General features: G+C 44.0%; 1 long non-coding RNA gene across 1 annotated transcript; it reads left to right on the forward strand.

The window, feature by feature from the left end:
- Nucleotides 1-3,483: 3,483 nt before the first annotated feature.
- LOC138750363 (uncharacterized) lies at nt 3,484-15,028 on the forward strand. The gene is made up of 3 exons (XR_011349286.1): nt 3,484-3,610; nt 4,377-4,475; nt 14,919-15,028. It is a non-coding gene; the product is annotated as an uncharacterized lncRNA (long non-coding RNA).
- Nucleotides 15,029-15,448: the final 420 nt, after the last annotated feature.

The following is a 15,448-nucleotide window of genomic DNA, read 5'->3' on the forward strand; positions in this document are numbered from 1 at the left end:
CAAGGAGACTGGACCACTGCCCTCCCCACATCTCCACCATCTGGGGGTCCCTGGAGCAGCAGGTTCCAAGGCCTGTCGGTGGGGAAAGGGGGAGGTTCAGTAACTGGGGTGGGGCAGTTCCAATGCATGATCGATTGGAGATGGGCCTAGTGAGAGGATCGGTCCAGTGGGAGGATAGACATGATGGGGAATGGGCCTTTGGGGCAGGCCCAATGGAGGGCTGGGGCTTCAAGATGGGTCTAGTGGGGAGGCAGGGGCTTTGGGCACCAGCCAGTGGGAGACAATGGCTTTGGGAATGGACCTGGTGGGGGTCAGGGGCTTTGGGGTGGGACCTGTGGGGAATTGCGTTTGTGGGAGGACCTGTCGGGCAAAATAATTAGTGACAGGCTGAGTAGGGAACTGTATTGGGGACAGAATCGCTAGGAGTTGGGAGGACCCGGTGGGGATGCGATTGGGAATGGATCCAGTGGGGGATGGTATTGGGGTGTGATCTGGTGGGGGACGGTATTGGGGTTGGATGCAGTGGGGGAATGGATTGGGGATGGACGCAGCGGGGGATGGGATTGGGACGGATTCGTCTGGAGACGGGATTTTGGATGGAATCGGCAGGGACAGGATTGGGGACAGACCCGGCGGGGGGTGGGATTGGGGACAGACTCGTCGGGAGACAGGATTTTGGATGGAACCGGTGGGGACAGGATTGGGGATGGACCCGGCGGGGTACGGTATTTGGGTTGGACCCAGAGGGGACGTGATTGGAGATGGACCCAGTGAGGGATAATATTGAGGATGGACCTGGCAGAGGAAAGTTTTGGAGATGGACCCAGTGGGGGATGGACCTAGCAGGGGACTGCCCACTGACTCTGTCTTCAATGCCTCACACCATCTTTGCCAGATGATCACAGCCGGATGATCACCGCTCTCTTTCCCAGGTCTCAACCGAACTTTCCTACCCCAATTCCACCACCTACTACCCCGTCGTCATGTCCCACCCACTCACCCACAGGGTAATGAGGAGGGGGAAGCTCCTGGCTGTGGTCACATAGCTCATTGAAGGACAAGTGGGAGCAGGATTCCTGGGGCAAAAGGTGAAGGGCAGTGTGTACTGTAGCAGCCAGCTGAACTGGGCCACATTCTCCAGGGTGGGGGGAGAGAGAGGACTGGCTCAGATGGGACAGATATCCCTGTGCAAAGGGTCAAGGGATTCCCCAGCTTGGTGAAGGTATGGGACGCTGCCACCAGGAAGGTGATGGACCACTCTGCCCTCCCCACATCTCCATTGTCTGGGGGTCCCAGGAACAGCTCAGATTCCAAGGCCTGTGGGTGGCAGAAGGGGGAGGTTCAAGAACTGGGGTGGGGTAGTTGTGATGGGTGATCGATTGGAGAGGGTCCCAGTGAGGGAGGACAGACCTGATGGGGGTTGGGCCTTTGGGTACAGGCAAATAAGGGAGGGGGGTGGGGATGGGGACTTTGGGCTGGGCATGTTGGGGGGACGGGCTGGGTGAAGGCCCTTGTTGGAGTCAGGAGCTCTGGGAACAGTCCAAGCAATGGGTGGAGCATTGGTGACGGGCCCATTGGGGGTCAGAGGCTTTGGAGATGGGACCGGTGGGGGATAGGTGCTTTGTTGACAGGCCCGGAGGTGAACAGGGTTTTGGGGATGATCTCAGCAGGGGGAGGGGTTTGGGGATGGGCGTGGTGGGAAATGGGGGCTTTGGGGATGGGTCTGGTGGGTGACGGGACAGTATTGGGGATGGACCCAGAGGACGGAGACAACCCCTGGAGCTCCGGTTCACCATAGGGTCACTCACCTTGGTCCACGGTCCTGCACTGATCTGCGGGAATGTGAATTCAGAGCAGTTTCGGTTCATCTCCCGGACCTGCTCCCTGGTTGAGATCCCCAATACCTGTTGGGACAGAAACCACCTTCACCACTGCCTCGGGGTGGGGCAGCAGGAGGGTGACAAGGGGAGGGGATGCAGTGTATGTGTACCAGGTCAGGGACATGGGACGAGCCCTAGAACTGGGGTGGTGGTGAAGGCTGAAACCTTAGGGGCCTTTAAGCTGCTCTGAGTCACGTGGATGAAAGAAAAATGGAGGGTTATGAGGGAGGAAGGGGTTAGTTATTTTTATTTTGGTAGGAATACATCAGTCAGCACAATATCGAGGGCCGAAGTGCTTGTACTGTGCTCTCATGTTGTACGTTAAACCTGTTGGTGTTTCAGCAAGTGGAGATGTCAGGGTGGCAACGCTGTCGACTGGCACATTCCAGGCTGCAGGAGTCATGCTGAGGGATGGACAGTGGGTTGGCGCAGCCAACACGAAGGCAACATGGGGATGGATCATAATCCTCCCATTATCGGGCACTGAGAGGCTGAGACCAATGGGAACTCGTCCAACAGCAGAGGAGGGCAGTAATCACACAGTATCAAAGTGGTGGCAATGAAGGTAAACAGAGATGTATGCAGCAATGTGTAGTGAAGGGAATATCTGGATACAACAGGAGGAGGAGAAAAGACTTGGAATGGTCTTCCTCTTTGGAAATAATTTGTAAATAAAGTCAATTTTGTGGGGTTGGGGGAGGGGAAGAGAAAAGCCCTACTCAGTCAACTTTGCTTCATGAGATACATTCTCCGATCCAGGAAATCTCTTCTGCACCTGCTCCAAAGTACAAGGACAAATTTATTACCCTTGGATAGCACAAGTACGACCTGATAAGTGGGGTAAACATACGTAAACACACAACCAAGCCCTAACACCAACAGACAAATGATACATGTGCTGCACGTCCAGAAAAATAACTCCATATTGTTGAATAAATAGCAGAGTTGAGGAGTATTTGTATGAGCAGCTCATCAATCATTCCATGTTCTCCGTGCCTGGAGGAAGAGGCTGTTCCTAGGTCTGGTGGTACCGGCTCTAAAGTTCCTGGATCTCTTTCCCAACAGGAATAACTGGATGATGCTGTTGGCCGGGTGAAGGGGTCCTCGATGATTTTGTCAATGATCGTAGTGGATCACATTGATATTTGGGGAGGTGGGGGGCAGGAGAGTGTCCCCAGTGTTGCTCTAGGCCTCTTTAGGTCCCGTGGATTGATCTCTGATCATTTAAAAAATATATTAATTATAAATTAAATGCACAAAAAATTAACACAATTAATAATAATACAAATGAAATACAAATATACGTGGCATTTATAAAAGAAAGAATAAAGAAATCCCCCCATAAACCACCTCATCCCCCCTCCATCTGGACATGAGCAAACTGGCCTCTACTCAGCCCCCACGACACAGATATAGGCAGATATTGAGTTGTTGGGGTAGTATGAAATGGAAGGGCTGAGGGTTCTCCTGCTCCTTCCACTGCCTGTCTTCTGTCTTGCAATGCTGATTGGGTGCGCCTTTGTGTTCGCACGCTCGCTGATTGGTTGCTTCAGTTGTACGAGCCAATGGGCTGATTCGGTGAGGCCGCTATCGGATTGGACGCTGAAGTCGTGTTGGATTGATCGGCGGATTCGCGGGCTGATTGGCTCGTGCTGTGAGGAGGCGGGACGTTGGCGGGGGCCTCGCCTGCTCGGAGTCCGTCGCGTCGCCGCGAGCTCAAAATGGAAGAAGTTAGTGGCGGCGCCGTGACCTTCCTCAGCCGCGCGGTCCGCGGGGTAACTCGCAGATGGAGGGGGCGGGGGCAGGAGATAGGCAAGTCTGGTTGGCGCATGCGTGGTGAGTTCGCGCATATGTTGCAGATACGCATGTGCCGATTGAGGGCCACGAAGCGAAACATTTGCGCAAGCGCCAACTGATGACTGGCGCATGCGCACAGAAATTAAGATGGCTGCCCCCATCCAATGGACCCTCAGTCACAAAGTCAATCCGGACATTTTGGGTCTTTCGTGTCCTGTGTCTCTGTTCTCGTTTGTCAAATCATTTAATTTTAAAAATAGGCTTTAAGACTTCAGGGCTCCTCGCACGAGGGCAAAACTCCGACTTGCGACCATTGTGGGATCTGACTCCATTACGGTCGCAAGTCGGGGAGGACCTGTCGGGGTCATTGGGTCGCTTAGGAAGGGATGGAAAACCAATCCATTTTTCTTTGCTTCCCAATGCTCATAGAATGTGTCTGATTCCATTCCTTTTTCCTGTTGTAGCATCACATTCTTCATAAAGTTAGATGTTACTTTTTAAAGTTGTGTTACTTGAACAATAATGCTCCAATCCTTCTGATCCTGACGTACCATGTGTTTAAAATGTAATGTTTCTCAGTTACTTGTCCGAATGCCTTGAAAAAAATAGGGACTTTGGTGTTAACAATAGAGAGTAAAGATTTCACCAATCCTTTTGAATTTATGATCTCTGGGATTTCTGGTCATATTTTCTATTTAGGTTGGTGTATCTTGCAGACCTGTTTGGTTGCAGCAAGAAGTTATCGATTTGTAGCATCCACTGCAGCAGTGCTACCAAATAAAGAGACATCCACCCAAGGTGAGTGTAAAACAAAGACTGGCTTTACTGGTTTAAATTCCCCACGTGTGCTCACTGGCCCACCCACTTCTGGTGATGTACCCCTGACTTCCAGCAGTGACGTCATTGCATTGTGGCATCACTCTCCAGCTGGCTGGTCGCTACGCGGAAGTGAAGGGCATCTCAGCCTGCACATGGTGCTAGGCCCAGGCTCCTTCTCAGTGGTAAAGGGGTCTCTGTGCCATCTTGGACTGTCCAAGTTTTGCAGTCATTTAGCCTTTTTTGCTTGCCCGGTCACCTGGTGCACTACAATCTCAGCGTTGATAAGGGGGAAATTCTTTCAATGCTTTATTCACTTTTATTACAGAATTCTTCCTTGATTATCTGTGTAACATTGAAAATTATGGGTTTTCATGAACAGGGATCATGATTTTACTCATAATTTGGTGAGCAAATGGATGGGACATTTTTGCTAATGCCCCATGGGAAGCAAAATAAAAATGAAGTGACAAAATTAGGAAGGTTTGTTGACCCTTCCTTTTAAGCAGAATGTTAGGATAACCTTCATGTTACTTGCTGAATTAAAATGTGATTTGTCAGTTCTTAATGGCAGCTGCCATATTGGCATTGCAAGGAGAGATGGGAAATGGGTCAGGTCCTTGGTGGTCCCAGTAATGCAACGTAGAAAGATGTCACAGGGCTGAATGTGGTTTAGGGAGGGAGAGGGTATTAATTTTTAGGAAACGTATGTGGCCAGACACCTATCAATATTTTTTTGTCAAATAGAAACTCCTGCTGGTAGAAGCCATTTCCTACTTTGAACAGGCCCAATGTCATTATCCAAACAGATATTGTTAAGAGCCCAAAAGATCCCAAAACCCAGCAGCAAGAGACATTCACCAAGACAAGTGGTTTTTAAAACAGAAGTTATTTTTAATCAAATTTAATCATGAAAGTAGAATTAAACTTTCACTTAACTCTATACTTAACAAACCCAAATTAACCCCCTTTCAATTCTAAGTGCACATGTTTGTAATGTGTTTAAATTTAAGAAAAGTTATTTGGTTCACAGATCAATGTGTATAAATTTCACCAGGATTTGGTGCTCGAAAGGTAAATGCTTAGCGCTCAGGATCATTCTTGTAGGGTTTTTAGAGAGAGATTTGTTGTTCCAGGATTTCCACATTTGAGGTACCACCATTAGTCACCTCAATGTCTCACTGATGAACCTTGCCCCATTAGGGTTTTCCAGATGGTAACTTATTTCTGCAAGCTACTACAGAGTTCCATTCCTCTTATTCCAAACAACAGGAGTTCTTTCTTCTGCTCAAGCTGTTGTTAGATAAACAAAACCCAGGTGTGACTTTCCTTTAAGCCCCCTGCAGAAAAGTACTTGTAGCCATCCTGGCTCCATTTCCAAACAATGGTCATTCATTTTATGACATCAGTTTGACTAATACCAACTTGTGAATGTGAATAACTTTCTCCAGAGATCTTCAATATTTCTTCAGTCTTTCAAATAATATGTTTTAAAATGTATGTCTGTGTATGTATGTACCCTACTCTAAATCTTACCAAAGTCCCAAATATTACCAAATTCTCCAAATATATTTATCCATTACAATATCACGTAAGGAGCATTTAAGAGACTCTTAGACTGGCATACATGGGTGAAAGAAAAACAGGGTTGTAGCGGATGCACAGCGCGGTATTACAAACCACCACCATCAGTTCACAGACTTACCTGACACGTCGCGGGCTAACAGTGCTGGGTACCAAAGTACAGTGAGTGGATCAGCTGAAGCCCCTGCCTAAAGGCATTGGGCACTAATGGCTCATAGCTTTAACCTGCTGGTCCTGTGGACCAGAAGGTGTTCACTCATATTCTCATTGACAGGCAAGGAATAAAAGGTCTGTGTATGTCTGCAATAAACCAGTCTTGAGTTGACTACCTTTGTATGTGTTTGCCTATATTTAGTACCATCTACCGCAGTAGCTGCTACAGGGTATTCCTTTTTGTTAGAAATATCTAGATCAACACAACATCATGGGCCAAAGGGCTTGTACCGTGCTGTAATATTCTGTTATTTCTGTTATTGCTTGACTTTGAATATCTCTTGTAAGCTCTGTGAGACTTCAATAATGTAGCAAATGTGAACCTCAACATTGCAGTCAGGAGTTTGTATCTCCTGGTTGACTTGAGCTTTTCTCATTTTTACTCAATGCTTTATAGTTCTGGTCAGTAAGAAAATAAATATTGTGCATGTTGAATATGTCATTATGATTGAAAGTAACACTGGAAAAGTGTCAGTTACACCAAGGTAAATAGCACGCTGTAGTGGCTGATGTAGTTTCCTGATGGGCAGAAGTTCTCTCAGTGGCTACAGTGATGTGAAAATGTGGGTAAATTATTTTGTATATGATTTATACATGTTAAAATTAGCTGTTGTTTGTTCCAATTTCAGGTAGGTGTGGTTGTAAAGTGGGTAAGGATAGAAAATACTTGGGGGATCAAAAACTGGGGCTTGCATTTGATGGTGTGAAAGTCAAAATGGAAACTCAGAATAGGCTAATCTGATTAAGCAAGCCACTGGCTCTTATACTTCCACCAGAAGTGAATCTAGAATTGAATTTTGAGTCATTTATGGTAGGTAACTTCAAAGTCTGTTGATTGTAAGTCTAAATTAAGAGCCCTTTTGCCCCTGGCTGTGCTGAAAGATTGTTTTGTTCATTAACTAAATCTTTCTGAGAGGGAGAATAGAGTGAAGCTGCTTTCCTACTCGTTGGTCATGAATCTTGCAGTAAGATCTTTCAAATAATTACAAATTCCTAATTCCTCCCAGTCCTCGGGCATTTTCCCCTGCAATCTATAACTGTTACCACCATCCAGGGATTCTCATGCAGGGTAAAGTTTCAAATTCACTTCCTCCAACCATGTCCGTGCCCTCTGTGGCAGGAAACCCAATCAAGAGTAAATGACAGATTGACTGAGCACCTCCACTTGGATCACAATGGCCATCTTGGCTCATGGTCACAAGCTGTTTTAAGTTCCATTCCATTCCCACACTGATCTTTGTATTTCACCTCACCCAGACAATGGAGGAGGCAGAAGACAGAGGAACCATCTCTTATTGAATTTGTGAATTGATGGTATGAATATGGAATTTTCCAAGTTCATGTAACCTGCGCACACCCCGCCAAGTTTTTCTCTCTGTCCTGTTGATCCACCCAGTTCCCCTCATATTTTCCCTTCCAGACCAGATGACTTATAAATGTGGGCAGAGAAATGGCGGATGGAGTTTAATCTGGACAAGTGTCTTGCACTTTGTGAGGACTTGTAGTAGTGTTGCAATGAGGGATCTTGGGGTGGAAGCGCGAGCTCCTTGAAAGTGGCAACAAAAGTGTAGGGTGTTAAAGAAAGTATTCTTCATTGAGCAGGGCATGAAGTATAAACGTGGTTAGACCACATTTCAAGTGTTTTCTGCATTTCTAGTTGCTGCATGACAAAAAGTGTTTATCAGGGGGTTGCTTGGGATAGAGCATTGGTTCTGGGGAGAGGTTGGACAAATTTGGATAGTTTTCTCTGGAACATTGGAAGCTGAGTGATGACCTGGTTGAAAGTCTTTTTATCCACAGTCGAATTTCGTTGGAATTCCTTTTCTAACATTGTTATTTCCTTCTCCAAATTTTGCCTCTCTGCCAAATGCTGCGTCTTAATTCTTGTAGAATAATTGATTATCAGACATCTTAAATAGGTTTTTGAAGCATCCCACAAAACAAATTTACTTTGTACTGAATATGTATTAATTGGCAAATAAGACTGAATATGGTCTTTGATATAACTTAGAAATTTTGGTTGCTTCAATAACATCCCATTAAATCTTCAGCGATAATGGGTGTCTACATTATACAAACCAGAACATGTGCAGGTGCACAATCCTTTATCCAGAACCCTTGGGGGGGGGGGGGTCACTGTGTTCTGAATTTCAGATTTTTTTCGATTTTGGAAAGCCAGATTTAAGCCCACCCAAATTATGCTGCTGTATCCACCCTCACTCCCTTCCAGTCACGCTGCCATTTTCCCCCCACCCCTCTCCCGCCTTCCTCGCGCTGCCGTCTCTCTCCCCACTTTGGAACTTTCTGGATTTTAGATGTCCAGATAAAGGATTGTGTACTTCTACTTAACAATGAGGAATGATCAGACAAAATCCTACTCTTATACTCTGCATGTATAAATCTACCCTGTAATTGTGCTGACATGAAGCAAAAGTCGATTCTCAAAAAAGAATCATGTCTGGGTGAATAAAAAGAAAATTCTTTTTCTGTCAGTATTAACTTCCTCTAGATTTCCAACAAATTCAAATCTTTCATTGAGTCTAACATCCATTTTGCCATTTTGGTTCTTTGTAAAGTTTTTGGAAATTTATCCAACACACAATTAAAATCCCCACCAACCAAAATATTTTCATTAGCTTGACCCAGATTCCAAAAAGTTTCAGAAATAGCATCTTCATCATTTTCATTGGGTGGATAAACATTCATCAAAGTCCATGCTTCAGCAAAAATTTTACAATTCACCAACAGCTCTCGACCCAATGTGGCAGAGAATGATTCCAACTGAAACGGTATCTTCTTATGAACCAAAGTATCAACACCTCTAGCTTTCGAATTAAATGGAGATGAAAAACATGTCCGACCCAATCTCTCTTCAATTTCATATGTTCTTTCTCAGACAAATGAGTTTCTTGCAAAAAAGCAACATCAACTGTCATTTTCTTTATATATGCCAATATTCCCTTCCTTTTCATTGGATTATTAAGTCATTTAACATTAAAGGTCACAAAATTTAAATGAGCCATAACTTAATTTCCTCCTCAGATTGACACTTCACACAGCAATTACAATTAGATATAAATTTTTTAAAAAACCCAAACCCCCCTTTCAAACAATAAGAAACCTCTGTAAAAAATGTAAAAACCTAAGAGCCTAAGAGTCGGACCCCCCTCTGTGGACCAGCTGCAGTTAATACCGCAAGTGGCAGATGGCTTTAGAAGTAGTAGAGTCAACCACCACCCCCCAACCGAACATTAAAACCCATCAGTCATCCCAGTGATAACACCCACATTGAGCTTGAGCTTCATCTTCAATATCACTCACCTATTCTGATTCCAACTTCTTTTTCCCGTTCCCTTCCCAATCTCATCCTCGGACATTTTCCCCATCGATTCCTTCAAATCTTCAAAGGAATTTGCAAAAGATAATGCACCATAAGGACTCTCAAAACATTGAGACTGATCTCGCCCATAAATCACCTTAAATATCATCGGATACTGAAAAGTAAACTTATACCCTTTCTTCCACAGAACTGCTTTGACCAGATTAAACTCTTTCTATCACTTAATAATCTCCTGACTTAAATTAGCATAAAATAAAACCCTATTGCCTTGATACATCGTAGGGCTTTGATCAAGGCGAGCTTTCTGATCTGCAAGCCGCAATATAATTTCTCTATCCTGATATCACAAACATCTTAAAAGAACCACTCTTGACATTTGACACAGAAAAGGTTTTCTTCTTCACGCCCTATGAGCCCTATCTAAAAAGACTCGACTCCCAACAACTCTGGAATCCATTTACAAAAATAATTTTACAGGATCTGAACCATCAATATCTTCCGGCAGAACAACTATCTTAATATTATTAGACAACTTTGATTTTCTAATGAATCAATGTTTTTTAACAAATCTCTCTTCTGTAAACAAATCCTCAATATAATCCATTCTCTCTGCATAATGTTCCACAAGGTCCTTACAGTCAATAAAAATGTCTTCTATCTTCTGCAATTGATCTTGTCCAGTATCCATTGCAGTTAAACTCTTATTAATATCAACTTGAATAAATGTAATTTCTTCACACATACCAGCCATTATTTCCTTTATACCAGCAAATTGATCATTTAAAGTTTCAAAATTTTAGGTCATAAAAGACATAATCTTTTCATTTGGTTGGATCAGTTCTGTAGACATGAAGTTGACTTCCATCCTTGTTGCAGGGGCCTTGAAGACTGGGGAAGGTGTCTGTGGTGAACCAACAGCTTTCATTGGAGAAGGAGATGTTCTTAAAGTCTTAGGCCACCCTTCAATGAGTCCAACTGCAGCAAGTAGTCATTCTTGTTCTTCTTCGCCTCGAACCTCTGAGTTGTTCTCCTTCACCTCATACCTGGCAGCCCTACTGCGGATCTGATCCAGAATTTCCTGCATGTGAGAACATCCATCCATACTGAGAAGCTCAGTAGCACGCAGGGGAGTATCTCCAGATGGGCCGCTGCATACTGTCAGTCACCTTCCTGCTAACTTGCGCTCTCATTTGGGCACCCACCCCCCACTCTCCTTAGTCAAGCCAGGCTCGGGTCAGATACCACGCTCGCACTCGTCCTGGCCTGCCGCCAGGCCAAAGATCTTGGCGACATCTTGCGTCTCTGGAGACGCAGAGGATGCGGACTTTTCTTCCAGCTTCTCCCGAGTTCTAAGTTGAGGATTCGGATCTATATATAACTGTTGCTGAGGTTCCTTCTGGAAGGTCAGCCTTGCTTCTTCTGCACTTTTCACAGGTTGAAAACCTAGGTTTTTTCAAAGTTGCTTGTAATGAAATGTTGTATGTACTGACCAGTACAGGCACGGGCTGCTCCCCCTCCCCCACCCCCGCCGCACCTGATGTCATCCTCTCCTGGACTCCTCCCCTGTGACCCAGGGCATAAAGGTCGAGCCACCTCTTCCTTCCCTTCACTTCCCTCACTTGGACGCGGGCCTGCAGTCTTGTGTGTAATAAAGCCTATCGTTCCCCTCAGTCTTTGTCTCTGTGATTATTGGGGCAACTGGTCGTGCCCAACACTATTTTTTTCCCTTCTTCATTTCCAGAATCCTACAGTAGAAAATTATTGTTCAAAACATTGATAAAGTCAAAAAAGTCACTACAGTTCGAGTATTGAACAGTTCAATCAGGGTGAGGTGTCTTCTCACGTCTTTTATTGATGCCATCTTTCCACGACACCCCCCCCCCCCACCTCCCCTCAGTTGACTCCTTGAACACCATCCAATCCATGGACTCGAGGCAGCCCTGCAGCTGTCTTCCCTCCTGTGACCACCTTCTGGTTGTCCTGATCTCATAAGTGTTATGAGCAATTTTAGGCCCCATTTCTAAGAGAGGATGTGATGGACCAGAGGTGGTTTACAAGAATGATCCTGGGGAAGAGCGGAATAATGCTTGAGGAACATTTGATGGTTCTGGGCCTGTACTCGCCTGAGCTTAGAAGGATGAGGCAGGACCTCATTGAAATCTGATGAATAGTGAAAGGGCTGGATAGAGAGGATTTTGCCAGTACTGGGAGAGTTTAGGACCAGTGGGAACAACCTCAGAATAAAAGGATGTCTGCTTAACACGGAGATGGAGAAACCTTTTCATCAAGAACAGTGATTTTCAAACTCCTCCTCCTCACCCCCACCCCCACCCCCCAGATCATATTCCACTTAATCCCTTTGCCAGAAGTGCTCTGTTAATAAGGGATTACTTAAGGAGGAATGTAATTGAAAAGAAAAATTTCAAAAACCACTTTTTTAATCGTACCTCATTGACTTGTTCTGTGCGTGGTTTCAAAACTCCCGAGGAAATGGGCCAATGACAATTTTTCTCAAGCAAAATTTTCCTTCACAATTGGGTCCACTGCAGTCTTTCTCAGCCTTTCTTCCCATTCATATGCCACTTTAAGCAATCTCCTACTCATTTTTCGACACTCCAAGGAATAAAGTCCCAACCTGTTCAACCTTTCCCTGTAGCTCAACTCCTGAAGACCTGGCAGCTTCTTAGTAAATCTTCTCTGCACTCTTTCATCTTACTAATACCTTTCCTGTAGCTAGGTGACCAGAACTGCACACAATACTCCAAATTCAGCCTCACCATCATCTTATCCAACCTCACCATAACTTCCCAACTCCTATTTTCAATATGTTAATTAATGAAGACCAAGATGACAAAAGCTGTCTTTAGAACCCGGTCGTCCTGTGACACCACTTTCATGGAATTATGTAAGATCTCTTGCTGCCGATTTCTATAACTGGGCTGTTCAATTTCATAATGTTGGCTTCTGGACTATTTTATTGCGCCCCTTGATCTAGAGAGTTCTGGCAGAGCAAAACAATTTTGTTTTCTTTTGTCAGCTCAAATTTTTTCACATTGATCCAAAAACAAGTATTTTCACCATTCCTTCATTTCAGATTCTCTGCAGCTGTCGTATTGTACCTCACAGTGACGGCATCATGTTTGTCTTATTTATCCTTTACCCCTCCATCCAGACAGATGTGCTGATCAACGAGTCGACTCCACTCATCCAGCACCACTGCCATTTCTGCTGCTCGGGCTTTTCATCCCATGTATTCAGTTTGTTATTTCCCCTCTTCTTTTTCACAGCAAATAGAATCAGGTTTATTTGATCATCTTTCTGAATCCCAGTGAAAGGTTATTGACCTGATGGTTTTAACTCCGATTATTTTTCCAGTAGATGATCTGCTGAGTATTTCCAGCATTGAGATTTTATTTTATTGCCTTGGTGTATTACTGAGTGCTTGAATGGGAGAAGAAATGTGGGTTGGGTTAAGTGGAGATGTTTCTATCATGGAGTGGATTTAGAAAAATAGACGTAAAAGGGGAGGGTGCATGGAAATAGTTAATTCATCTTTTCAAATTGTTTTTTGAGCTATGATTGTTTTCTCCTCTTGCAATTTTGGTAGTTCAATTTTAGCGAGAAACATCTATTTTGTCTTCTTTCCCTTCAATCTCAGTTCGGTATAATTGGTCCTAGAATTCCTTAAAGTTTTCATTGATCTCTGTTGGGTTTTATGTAATTTGTTTGTCTTTTTTCCTTGATGCCAAAACCGTTCTTTTAGCTTGTTTTGTTTTAAGCTGCCCAGCTAGTATTTTGTGTGTTTTTTTTCTCCTCACTCGTAATACTTCTGCTTTATTTTCATTGTGTTCTTCTCCACCTTATACATTTGTAGTTTTTCATATTTTTTTTGTCTGCCAATTCCCTTCTTTTTGTTGTATCTTCCCTTGATGCTAGATCTTTTTCTGTACTTACTATTTCCCTTTCCAGCTGTTCTATTTCCCAATTGTAGTCCTTTTTCATCTTAGTTACATAACTTATTATCTGCCCTCTGATGAAGGCTTTCATTGCATCCCATTATAAAATTTGTCTTTCACTGATTCCATATTTATTTCAAAGTACATTTTAATTTGGCACTCAATAAATTCTCTAAACCCCTTTCTTTTAAGTAGCATGGAGTTTAATCTCCATCTATATGTTCTTGTTGGGATGTCCTCCAGTTCTATTGCTAATAACAGGGGTGAGCGTTCAGATAACAATCTAGCTTTATATTCCATTATCCTAAATCTCCCTTGGATATGGGCTGACAACAGGAACAGGTCAATCCTTGAGCATGTTTTATGTCTACTCGAATAATGTGAGTAGTCCTTCTCCTTTGGGTGTTGCTTCCTCCATAGATCCAAAAGTTGCATTTCCTGCATTGATTTAACCATAAATTTGGCTATTTTGTACTTTCTGCTAGTCTTTTGTCCAGTTTTATCCACCTTTGAATCCAAATTAAGGTTAAAGTCCCCTCCTATCAATATATTCCCCTGTGTTTTGACAATCTTCAAAAAAATATTTTGCATAAACTTTTGATCCTCTTCATTAGGTGCATATATATTGACCAAATTCCAGAGTTCTGAATATATCTGACACTTTATCATTACATATCTCCCTGCTGGATCTATTATTTCCTCCTTTGTTTTGATTGGTACATTTTTATTGATTAATATAGCTACACCTCTGGCTTTTGAATTAATATGATGGTGCTGTTACATGCCCTACCCACTCTCTCCTTAATCTCTTCTGTTCCACTTCAGTTAGATGTGTTTCCTGCACGAATGCTATATCTATTTTTTCAGTAAATTTAATATCCTCTTCCTTTTGATTTGGTTATGTATTCCATTAATATTTATAGTCATATAGTTCAACATAGCCATCTCATACTTTGTTTACATCTCATTTCCGCTTCCTCACCACCACCTTTCCCCTTTTCCCCATTTCCATTTCTCAGTTTTCTTTTTTTGAACGCACTGTATGACAACACTTCTAAAACATAAAATATTTCCACCATTCCCACATCTATAATTCCCTTAACCCCAACTGTCCCCCATCTCTGAGTCACCCCTTGTCCCTTGCTGGGCAACCACAACTTCCCTCTCCATTCAGACTGCGAACCCGTTCGCAAGTGTCAACTGATTTCGCAGTAACTGTTATTCTCTCCCACCCAACCCCCTCCAGAAAAGACTTTTATCTTCACATTATAACAAAGCTCCTACTCGTTTCTTCTCTTTTTCTTTTTATGTTTTATTTATTTATTTGTATAGACAACAGACTCGCCAAGGAAAATAGCGCCTTTGGAAGACTACACAAAAGAGTCTGGAAAAACAACCAACTGAAAAACCTCACAAAGATAAGCGTATACAGAGCCGTTGTCATACCCACACTCCTGTTCGGCTCCGAATCATGGGTCCTCTACCGGCACCACCTACGGCTCCTAGAACGCTTCCACCAGCGTTGTCTCCGCTCCATCCTCAACATCCATTGGAGCGCTCACACCCCTAACGTCGAGGTACTCGAGATGGCAGAGGTCGACAGCATCGAGTCCACGCTGCTGAAGATCCAGCTGCGCTGGATGGGTCACGTCTCCAGAATGGAGGACCATCGCCTTCCCAAGATCGTATTATATGGCGAGCTCTCCACTGGCCACCGTGACAGAGGTGCACCAAAGAAAAGGTACAAGGACTGCCTAAAGAAATCTCTTGGTGCCTGCCACATTGACCACCGCCAGTGGGCTGATAACGCCTCAAACCGTGCATCTTGGCGCCTCACAGTTTGGCGGGAAGCAGCCTCCTTT

Source organism: Narcine bancroftii, unplaced genomic scaffold (assembly GCF_036971445.1).
Source record: "Narcine bancroftii isolate sNarBan1 unplaced genomic scaffold, sNarBan1.hap1 Scaffold_122, whole genome shotgun sequence".
NCBI classification, from domain to species: Eukaryota; Metazoa; Chordata; class Chondrichthyes; order Torpediniformes; family Narcinidae; genus Narcine; species Narcine bancroftii.